This window comes from Ranitomeya variabilis, chromosome 3, assembly GCF_051348905.1.
Source record: "Ranitomeya variabilis isolate aRanVar5 chromosome 3, aRanVar5.hap1, whole genome shotgun sequence".
NCBI lineage: Eukaryota > Metazoa > Chordata > Amphibia > Anura > Dendrobatidae > Ranitomeya > Ranitomeya variabilis.
Window position 1 is genome coordinate 734945373 of NC_135234.1, and position 12333 is coordinate 734957705.

Genomic DNA, 12333 nt, shown 5'->3' on the forward strand with positions numbered 1-12333 from the left:
GTACTGTGCAGTGTATATATACAGGACAGGATGAGTGGTACTGTGCAGTGTATATATACAGGAGAAGTGGTGCTGTGCAGTGTATATATACAGGACAGGAGGAGAGGTACTGTGCAGTGTATATACAGGACAGGAGGAGTGGTACTGTGCAGTGTATATATACAGGACAGGAGGAGTGGTACTGTGCAGTGTATACAGGACAGGAGGAGTGGTACTGTGCAGTGTATATATACAGGACAGGAGGGGTGGTATTGTGCAGTGTATATATACAGGACAGGAGAAGTGGTACTGTGCAGTGTATATATACAGGACAGGAGGAGCGGTACTGTGCAGTGTATATATACAGGACAGGAGTATTGGTACTGTGCAGTATATATACAGGACAGGAGTAGTGGTTCTGTGCAGTGTATATATACAGGACATGAGAAGTGGTACTGTTCAGTGTATATATACAGGACAGGAGAAGTGGTACTGTGCAGTGTATATATACAGGATAGGAGGAGTGGTACTGTGCAGTGTATATATACAGGACTGGAGTAGCGGTACTGTGCAGTGTATATATACAGGACAGGAGGAATGGTACTGTGCAGTGTATATATACAGGAGAAGTGGTGCTGTGCAGTGTATATATACAAGACAGGAGGAGAGGTACTGTGCAGTGTATATACAGGACAGGAGGAGTGGTACTGTGCAGTGTATATATACAGGACAGGAGGAGTGGTACTGTGCAGTGTATACAGGACAGGAGGAGTGGTACTGTGCAGTGTATATATACAGGACAGGAGGAGTGGTATTGTGCAGTGTATATATACAGGACAGGAGAAGTGGTACTGTGCAGTGTATATATACAGGACAGGAGGAGCGGTACTGTGCAGTGTATATATACAGGACAGGAGTAGTGGTACTGTGCAGTATATATACAGGACAGGAGGAGTGGTTCTGTGCAGTGTATATATACAGGACAGGAGAAGTGGTACTGTGCAGTGTATATATACAGGACAGGAGAAGTGGTACTGTGCAGTGTATATATACAGGATAGGAGGGGTGGTACTGTGCAGTGTATATATACAGGACTGGAGTAGCGGTACTGTGCAGTGTATATATACAGGACAGGAGGAATGGTACTGTGCAGTGTATATATACAGGACAGGAGGAGTGGTACTGTGCAGTGTATATATACAGGACTGGAGGAGTGGTACTGTGCAGTGTATATATGCAGGATAGGAGGAGTTTTACTGTGCAGTGTATATATACAAGACAGGAGGAGTGGTACTGTGCAGAGTATATACACAGGACAGGAGGAGTGGTACTGTGCAGTGTATATATACAGGACAGGAGGAGTGGTACTGTGCAGTGTATATATACAGGCCCGGAGGAGCGGTACTGTGCAGTGTATATATACAGGACAGGAGGAATGGTACTGTGCAGTGTATATATACAGGACAGGAGGAGTGGTACTGTGCAGTGTATATATACTTGACAGGAGGAGTGGTACTGTGCAGTGTATACATACGGAGCAGTAGGAGTGATACTGTGCAGTGTATACAGGACAGGAGGAGTGGTACTGTGCAGTGTATATATACAGGACAGGAGGAGTGGTATTGTGCAGTGTATATATACAGGACAGGAGAAGTGGTACTGTGCAGTGTATATATACAGGACAGGAGGAGCGGTACTGTGCAGTGTATATATACAGGACAGGAGTAGTGGTACTGTGCAGTATATATACAGGACAGGAGGAGTGGTTCTGTGCAGTGTATATATACAGGACAGGAGAAGTGGTACTGTGCAGTGTATATATACAGGACAGGAGAAGTGGTACTGTGCAGTGTATATATACAGGATAGGAGGGGTGGTACTGTGCAGTGTATATATACAGGACTGGAGTAGCGGTACTGTGCAGTGTATATATACAGGACAGGAGGAATGGTACTGTGCAGTGTATATATACAGGACAGGAGGAGTGGTACTGTGCAGTGTATATATACAGGACTGGAGGAGTGGTACTGTGCAGTGTATATATGCAGGATAGGAGGAGTTTTACTGTGCAGTGTATATATACAAGACAGGAGGAGTGGTACTGTGCAGAGTATATACACAGGACAGGAGGAGTGGTACTGTGCAGTGTATATATACAGGACAGGAGGAGTGGTACTGTGCAGTGTATATATACAGGCCCGGAGGAGCGGTACTGTGCAGTGTATATATACAGGACAGGAGGAATGGTACTGTGCAGTGTATATATACAGGACAGGAGGAGTGGTACTGTGCAGTGTATATATACTTGACAGGAGGAGTGGTACTGTGCAGTGTATACATACGGAGCAGTAGGAGTGATACTGTGCAGTGTATATATGCAGGACAGTAGGAGTGGTAGTGTGCAGTGTATATATACAGGACAGGAGGAGCGGTACTGTGCAATGTATATATACAGGAGAAGAGGAGTGGTACTGTGCAGTGTATATATACAGGAGAGGAGGAGTGGTTCTGTGCAGTGTATATACAGGACAGGAGAAGTGGTACTGTGCAGTGTATATATACAGGAGAAGAGGAGTGGTACTGTGCAGTGTATATATACAGGAGAGGAGGAGTGGTACTGTGCAGTGTATATATACAGGAGAGGAGGAGTGGTACTGTGCAGTGTAGATATACAGGAGGAGTGATACTGTGCAGTGTATATATACAGGTGGAGGGTACTGTGCAGTGTATATATACAGGAGGAGAGGTACTGTGCAGTGTATATATACAGGAGGAGTGGTACTGTGCAGTGTATATACAGGACAGGAGAAGTGTTACTGTGCAGTGTATATATACAGGACAGGAGGAACGGTACTGTGCAGTGTATATATACAGGAGGAGTGGTACTGTGCATTGTATATATACAGGACAAGAGGAGTGGTACTGTGCAGTGTATATATACAGGACATGAGGAGTGGTACTGTGTAGTATATATATACAGGACAGGAGGAGTGGTACTGTGCAGTGTATATATACAGGACAGGAGGAGTGGTACTGTGCAGTGTATATATACAGGACAGGAGGAGTGGTACTGTACAGTGTATATATACAGGACAGGAGGAGTGGTACTGTGCAGTGTATATATACAGGACAGGAGGAGTGGTACTGTGCAGTGTATATATACAGGACAGGAGGAGTGGTACTGTGCAGTGTATATATACAGGACAGGAGCAGTGGTACTGTACAGTGTATATATACAGGACAGGAGGAGCGGTACTGTGCAGTGTATATATACAGGACAGGAGCAGTGGTACTGTACAGTGTATATATACAGGACAGGAGGAATGGTACTGTGCAGTGTATATATACAGGAGAAGTGGTGCTGTGCAGTGTATATATACAGGACAGGAGGAGAGGTACTGTGCAGTGTATATACAGGACAGGAGGAGTGGTACTGTGCAGTGTATATATACAGGACAGGAGGAGTGGTACTGTGCAGTGTATACATTACAGGAGGAGTGGTACTGTGCAGTGTATATATACAGGACAGGAGGAGTGGTATTGTGCAGTGTATATATACAGGACAGGAGAAGTGGTACTGTGCAGTGTATATATACAGGACAGGAGGAGCGGTACTGTGCAGTGTATATATACAGGACAGGAGTAGTGGTACTGTGCAGTATATATACAGGACAGGAGGTGTGGTTCTGTGCAGTGTATATATACAGGACAGGAGAAGTGGTACTGTGCAGTGTATATATACAGGACAGGAGAAGTGGTACTGTGCAGTGTATATATACAGGATAGGAGGGGTGGTACTGTGCAGTATATATATACAGGACTGGAGTAGCGGTACTGTGCAGTGTATATATACAGGACAGGAGGAATGGTACTGTGCAGTGTATATATACAGGACAGGAGGAGTGGTACTGTGCAGTGTATATATACAGGACTGGAGGAGTGGTACTGTGCAGTGTATATATGCAGGATAGGAGGAGTTTTACTGTGCAGTGTATATATACAAGACAGGAGGAGTGGTACTGTGCAGAGTATATACACAGGACAGGAGGAGTGGTACTGTGCAGTGTATATATACAGGACAGGAGGAGTGGTACTGTGCAGTGTATATATACAGGCCCGGAGGAGCGATACTGTGCAGTGTATATATACAGGACAGGAGGAATGGTACTGTGCAGTGTATATATACAGGACAGGAGGAGTGGTACTGTGCAGTGTATATATACTTGACAGGAGGAGTGGTACTGTGCAGTGTATACATACGGAGCAGTAGGAGTGATACTGTGCAGTGTATATATGCAGGACAGGAGGAGTGGTACTGTGCAGTGTATATATACAGGACAGGAGGAGCGGTACTGTGCAATGTATATATACAGGAGGAGTGGTTCTGTGCAGTGTATATACAGGACAGGAGAAGTGGTACTGTGCAGTGTATATATACAGGAGAAGAGGAGTGGTACTGTGCAGTGTATATATACAGGAGAGGAGGAGTGGTACTGTGCAGTGTATATATACAGGAGAGGAGGAGTGGTACTGTGCAGTGTAGATATACAGGAGGAATGATACTGTGCAGTGTATATATACAGGAGGAGAGGTACTGTGCAGTGTATATATACAGGAGGAGTGGTTCTGTGCAGTGTATATACAGGACAGGAGAAGTGTTACTGTGCAGTGTATATATACAGGACAGGAGTAACGGTACTGTGCAGTGTATATATACAGGAGGAGTGGTACTGTGCATTGTATATATACAGGACAAGAGGAGTGGTACTGTGCAGTGTATATATACAGGACATGAGGAGTGGTACTGTGCAGTATATATATACAGGACAGGAGGAGTGGTACTGTGCAGTGTATATATACAGGACAGGAGGAGTGGTACTGTGCAGTGTATATATACAGGACAGGAGCAGTGGTACTGTGCAGTGTATATATACAGGACAGGAGGAGTGGTACTGTGCAGTGTATATATACAGGACAGGAGCAGTGGTACTGTACAGTGTATATATACAGGACAGGAGGAGCGGTACTGTGCAGTGTATATATACAGGACAGGAGGAGTGGTACTGTGCAGTGTATATATACAGGACAGGAGGAGTGGTACTGTACAGTGTATATATACAGGACAGGAGGAGCGGTACTGTGCAGTGTATATATACAGGACAGGAGGAGTGGTACTGTGCAGTGTATATATACAGGACAGGAGGAGTGGTACTGTGCAGTGTATATATACAGGACAGGAGCAGTGGTACTGTACAGTGTATATATACAGGACAGGAGGAGCGGTACTGTGCAGTGTATATATACAGGACAGGAGCAGTGGTACTGTACAGTGTATTTATACAGGACAGGAGGAGCGGTACTGTGCAGTGTATATATACAGGACAGGAGGAGCGGTACTGTGCAGTGTATATATACAGGACAGGAGGAGTGGTGCTGTGCAGTGTATATATACAGGACAGGAGGAGTGGTACTGTGCAGTGTATATATACAGGACAGGAGGAGTGGTACTGTGCAGTGTATATATACAGGAGGAGTGGTACTGTGCAGTGTATATATACAGGACAGGAGGAGTGGTACTGTGCAGTGTATATATACAGGACAGGAGGAGTGGTACTGTGCAGTGTATATATACAGGACAGGAGGAGTGGTACTGTGCAGTGTATATATACAGGGCAGGAGGAGTGGTACTGTGCAGTGTATATATACAGGAGGAGTGGTACTGTGCAGTGTATATATACAGGACAGGAGTAGTGGTACTGTGCAGTGTATATATACAGGGCATGAGGAGTGGTACTGTGCAGTGTATGTATACAGGAGGAGTGGTACTGTGCAGTGTATATATACAGGACAGGAGGAGTGGTACTCTGCAGTGTATATATACAGGACAGGAGAAGTTGTACTGTGCAATATATACAGGACAGGAGGAGCGGTACTGTGCAGTGTATATATACAGGACATGAGGAGTGGTACTGTGCAGTATATATACAGGACAGGAGGAGTGGTTCTGTGCAGTGTATATATACAGGACAGGAGAAGTGGTACTGTGCAGTGTATATATACAGGACAGGAGGAGTGGTACTGTGCAGTGTATATATACAGGACAGGATAAATGGTACTGTGCAGTGTATATAGACAGGAGGAGTGGTACTGTGCAGTGTATATATACAGGACAGGAGAAGTGGTACTGTGCAGTATATATACAGGACAGGAGGAGCGGTACTGTGCAGTGTATATATACAGGACAGGAGGAGTGGTACTGTGCAGTATATATACAGGACAGGAGGAGTGGTTCTGTGCAGTGTATATATACTGGACAGGAGAAGTGGTACTGTGCAGTGTATATATACAGGACAGGAGGAGTGGTACTGTGCAGTATATATACAGGACAGGAGGAGCGGTACTGTGCAGTGTATATATACAGGACAGGAGGAGCGGTACTGTGTAGTGTATATTTACAGGACTGGAGTAGCGGTACTGTGCAGTGTATATATACAGGACAGGAGGAATGGTACTGTGCAGTGTATATATACAGGACAGGAGGAGTGGTACTGTGCAGTGTATATATACCGGACTGGAGGAGTGGTACTGTGCAGTGTATATATGCAGGATAGGAGGAGTTTTACTGTGCAGTGTATATATACAAGACAGGAGGAGTGGTACTGTGCAGAGTATATACACAGGACAGGAGGAGTGGTACTGTGCAGTGTATATATACAGGACAGGAGGAGTGGTACTGTGCAGTGTATATATACAGGACAGGAGGAATGGTACTGTGCAGTGTATATATACAGGACAGGAGGAGTGGTACTGTGCAGTGTATATATACAGGACAGGAGGAGTGGTACTGTGCAGTGTATATATACAGGACAGGAGGAATGGTACTGTGCAGTGTATATATACAGGACAGGAGGAGTGGTACTGTGCAGTGTATATATACAGGACAGGAGGAGTGGTACTGTGCAGTGTATATATACTTGACAGGAGGAGTGGTACTGTGCAGTGTATACATACGGAGCAGTAGGAGTGATACTGTGCAGTGTATATATGCAGGACAGGAGGAGTGGTACTGTACAGTGTATATATACAGGACATGAGGAGTGGTACTGTGCAGTGTATATATACTTGACAGGAGGAGTGGTACTGTGCAGTGTATACATACGGAGCAGTAGGAGTTATACTGTGCAGTGTATATATGCAGGACAGGAGGAGTGGTACTGTGCAGTGTATATATACAGGACAGGAGGAGCGGTACTGTGCAATGTATATATACAGGAGGAGTGGTTCTGTGCAGTGTATATACAGGACAGGAGAAGTGGTACTGTGCAGTGTATATATACAGGAGAAGAGGAGTGGTACTGTGCAGTGTATATATACAGGAGAGGAGGAGTGGTACTGTGCAGTGTATATATACAGGAGAGGAGGAGTGGTACTGTGCAGTGTAGATATACAGGAGGAGTGATACTGTGCAGTGTATATATACAGTAGGAGAGGTACTGTGCAGTGTATATATACAGGAGGAGTGGTTCTGTGCAGTGTATATACAGGACAGGAGAAGTGTTACTGTGCAGTGTATATATACAGGACAGGAGGAACGGTACTGTGCAGTGTATATATACAGGAGGAGTGGTACTGTGCAGTGTATATATACAGGACAGGAGGAGTGGTACTGTGCAGTGTATATATACAGGACATGAGGAGTGGTACTGTGCAGTATATATATACAGGACAGGAGGAGTGGTACTGTGCAGTGTATATATACAGGACAGGAGGAGTGGTACTGTGCAGTGTATATATACAGGACAGGAGCAGTGGTACTGTGCAGTGTATATATACAGGACAGGAGGAGTGGTACTGTGCAGTGTATATATACATGACAGGAGCAGTGGTACTGTACAGTGTATATATACAGGACAGGAGGAGCGGTACTGTGCAGTGTATATATACAGGACAGGAGGAGTGGTACTGTGCAGTGTATATATACAGGACAGGAGGAGTGGTACTGTACAGTGTATATATACAGGACAGGAGGAGCTGTACTGTGCAGTGTATATATACAGGACAGGAGGAGTGGTACTGTGCAGTGTATATATACAGGACAGGAGGAGTGGTACTGTGCAGTGTATATATACAGGACAGGAGCAGTGGTACTGTACAGTGTATATATACAGGACAGGAGGAGCGGTACTGTGCAGTGTATATATACAGGACAGGAGCAGTGGTACTGTACAGTGTATATATACAGGACAGGAGGAGCGGTACTGTGCAGTGTATATATACAAGGACAGGAGGAGCGGTACTGTGCAGTGTATATATACAGGACAGGAGGAGTGGTGCTGTGCAGTGTATATATACAGGACAGGAGGAGTGGTACCGTGCAGTGTATATATACAGGAGGAGTGGTACTGTGCAGTGTATATATACAGGACAGGAGGAGTGGTACTGTGCAGTGTATATATACAGGACAGGAGGAGTGATACTGTGCAGTGTATATATACAGGACAGGAGGAGTGGTACTGTGCAGTGTATATATACAGGGCAGAAGGAGTGGTACTGTGCAGTGTATATATACAGGAGGAGTGGTACTGTGCAGTGTATATATACAGGGCAGGAGGAGTGGTACTGTGCAGTGTATATATACAGGACAGGAGGAGTGGTACTGTGCAGTGTATATATACAGGAGGAGTGGTACTGTGCAGTGTATATATACAGGACAGGAGGAGTGGTACTCTGCAGTGTATATATACAGGACAGGAGAAGTTGTGCTGTGCAATATATACAGGACAGGAGGAGCGGTACTGTGCAGTGTATATATACAGGACAGGAGGAGTGGTACTGTGCAGTATATATACAGGACAGGAGGAGTGGTTCTGTGCAGTGTATATATACAGGACAGGAGAAGTGGTACTGTGCAGTGTATATATACAGGAAAGGAGGAGTGGTACTGTGCAGTGTATATATACAGGACAGGATAAATCGTACTGTGCAGTGTATATAGACAGGAGGAGTGGTACTGTGCAGTGTATATATACAGGACAGGAGGAGTGGTACTGTGCAGTATATATACAGGACAGGAGGAGTGGTTCTGTGCAGTGTATATATACAGGACAGGAGAAGTGGTACTGTGCAGTGTATATATACAGGACAGGAGGAGTGGTACTGTGCAGTATATATACAGGACAGGAGGAGCGGTACTGTGCAGTGTATATATACAGGACAGGAGGAGCGGTACTGTGCAGTGTATATATACAGGACAGGAGCAGCGGTACTGTGCAGTGTATATATACAGGACAGGAGGAGTGGTGCTGTGCAGTGTATATATACAGGGCAGGAGGAGTGGTACTGTGCAGTGTATATATGCAGGACAGGAGAAGTGGTACTGTGCAGTGTATATATACAGGACAGGAGGGGTGGTACTGTGCAGTGTATATATACAGGACAGGAGGAGTGGTACTGTGCAGTGTATATATACAGGACAGGAGGAGCGGTACTGTGCAGTGTATATATACAGGACAGGAGGAGTGGTACTGTGCAGTGTATATATACAGGACAGGAGGAGTGGTACTGTGCAGTGTATATATACAGGACAGGAGGAATGGTACTGTGCAGTGTATATATACGGAGCAGGAGGAATGGTACTTTGCAGTGTATATATACAGGACAGGAGGAGTGGTACTGTGCAGTGTATATATACAGGGCAGGAGGAGTGGTACTGTGCAGTGTATATATATGGAGCAGGAGGAGTGATACTGTGCAGTGTATATATGCAGGACAGGAGGAGTGGTACTGTGCAGTGTATATAAACAAGACAGGAGGAGTGGTACTGTGAAGAGTATATACACAGGACAGGAGGAGTGGTACTGTGCAGTGTATATATACAGGACAGGAGGAGTGGTACTGTGCAGTGTATATATACAGGACAGGATGAGTGGTACTGTGCAGTGTATATATACAGGAGGAGTGGTACTGTGCAGTGTATATATACAGGAGGAGTGGTTCTGTGCAGTTTATATATACAGGACAGGAGGAGTGGTGCTGTGCAGTGTATATATACAGTACAGTAGAACTGGTACTGTGCAGTGTATATACAGGACAGGAGGAGTGGTACTGTGCAGTGTATATATGCAGGACAGGAGAAGTGGTACTGTGCAGTGTATATATACAGGACAGGAGGGGTGGTACTGTGCAGTGTATATATACAGGACAGGAGGAGCGGTACTGTGCAGTGTATATATGCAGGACAGGAGGAGAGGTACTGTGCAGTGTATATATACAGGACTGGAGAAGTGGTACTGTGCAGTGTATATATACAGGACAGGAGAAGGGGTGCTATGCAGAGTATATACAGGACAGGATAAGTGGTAATGTGCAGTATATATACAGGACAGGAGGAGTGGTACTGTGCAGTGTATATATACAGGACAGGAGGAGTGGTACTGTGCAGTGTATATATACAGGACAGGAGGAGTGGTACTGTGCAGTGTATATATACAGGACAGGAGGAGTGGTACTGTGCAGTGTATATACAGGACAGGAGGAGTGGTACTGTGCAGTGTATATATACAGGAGAGGAGAAGTGGTACTGTGCAGTATATATACAGGACAGGAGGAGCGGTACTGTGCAGTGTATATATACAGGACAGAAGGAGTGGTAGTGTGCAGTGTATATATACAGGACAGGAGGAGTGGTACTGTGCAGTGTATATATACAGGACATGAGGAGTGGTACTGTGCAGTATATATATACAGGACAGGAGGAGTGGTACTGTGCAGTGTATATATACAGGACAGGAGGAGTGGTACTGTGCAGTGTATATATACAGGACAGGAGCAGTGATACTGTGCAGTGTATATATACAGGACAGGAGGAGTGGTACTGTGCAGTGTATATATACAGGACAGGAGCAGTGGTACTGTACAGTGTATATATACAGGACAGGAGGAGCGGTACTGTGCAGTGTATATATACAGGACAGGAGGAGCGGTACTGTGCAGTGTATATATACAGGACAGGAGGAGCGGTACTGTGCAGTGTATATATACCGGACAGGAGGAGTGGTACTGTGCAGTGTATATATACAGGACAGGAGTGGTACTGTACAGTGTATATATACAGGACAGGAGGAGCGGTACTGTGCAGTGTATATATACAGGACAGGAGGAGTGGTACTGTGCAGTGTATATATACAGGACAGGAGGAGTGGTACTGTGCAGTGTATATATACAGGACAGGAGCAGTGGTACTGTACAGTGTATATATACAGGACAGGAGGAGCGGTACTGTGCAGTGTATATATACAGGACAGGAGGAGTGGTACTGTGCAGTGTATATATACAGGACAGGAGCAGTGATACTGTGCAGTGTATATATACAGGACAGGAGGAGTGGTACTGTGCAGTGTATATATACAGGACAGGAGCAGTGGTACTGTACAGTGTATATATACAGGACAGGAGGAGCGGTACTGTGCAGTGTATATATACAGGACAGGAGGAGCGGTACTGTGCAGTGTATATATACCGGATAGGAGGAGTGGTACTGTGCAGTGTATATATACAGGACAGGAGTGGTACTGTACAGTGTATATATACAGGACAGGAGGAGCGGTACTGTGCAGTGTATATATACAGGACAGGAGGAGTGGTACTGTGCAGTGTATATATACAGGACAGGAGGAGTGGTACTGTGCAGTGTGTATATACAGGACAGGAGCAGTGGTACTGTACAGTGTATATATACAGGACAGGAGGAGCGGTACTGTGCAGTGTATATATACAGGACAGGAGGAGCGGTACTGTGCAGTGTATATATACAGGACAGGAGGAGTGGTGCTGTGCAGTGTATATATACAGGACAGGAGGAGTGGTACTGTGCAGTGTATATATACAGGACAGGAGGAGTGGTACTGTGCAGTGTATATATACAGGAGGAGTGGTACTGTGCAGTGTATATATACAGGACAGGAGGAGTGGTACTGTGCAGTGTATATATACAGGACAGGAGGAGTGGTACTGTGCAGTGTATATATACAGGACAGGAGGAGAGGTACTGTGCAGTGTATATATACAGGGCAGGAGGAGTGGTACTGTGCAGTGTATATATACAGGAGGAGTGGTACTGTGCAGTGTATATATACAGGACAGGAGGAGTGGTACTGTGCAGTGTATATATGCAGGACAGGAGAAGTGGTACTGTGCAGTGTATATATACAGGACAGGAGGAGTGGTACTGTGCAGTGTATATATACAGGGCAGGAGGAGTGGTACTGTGCAGTGTATATATACAGGACAGGAGGAGTGGTACTGTGCAGTGTATATATACAGGAGGAGTGGTACTGTGCAGTGTATATATACAGG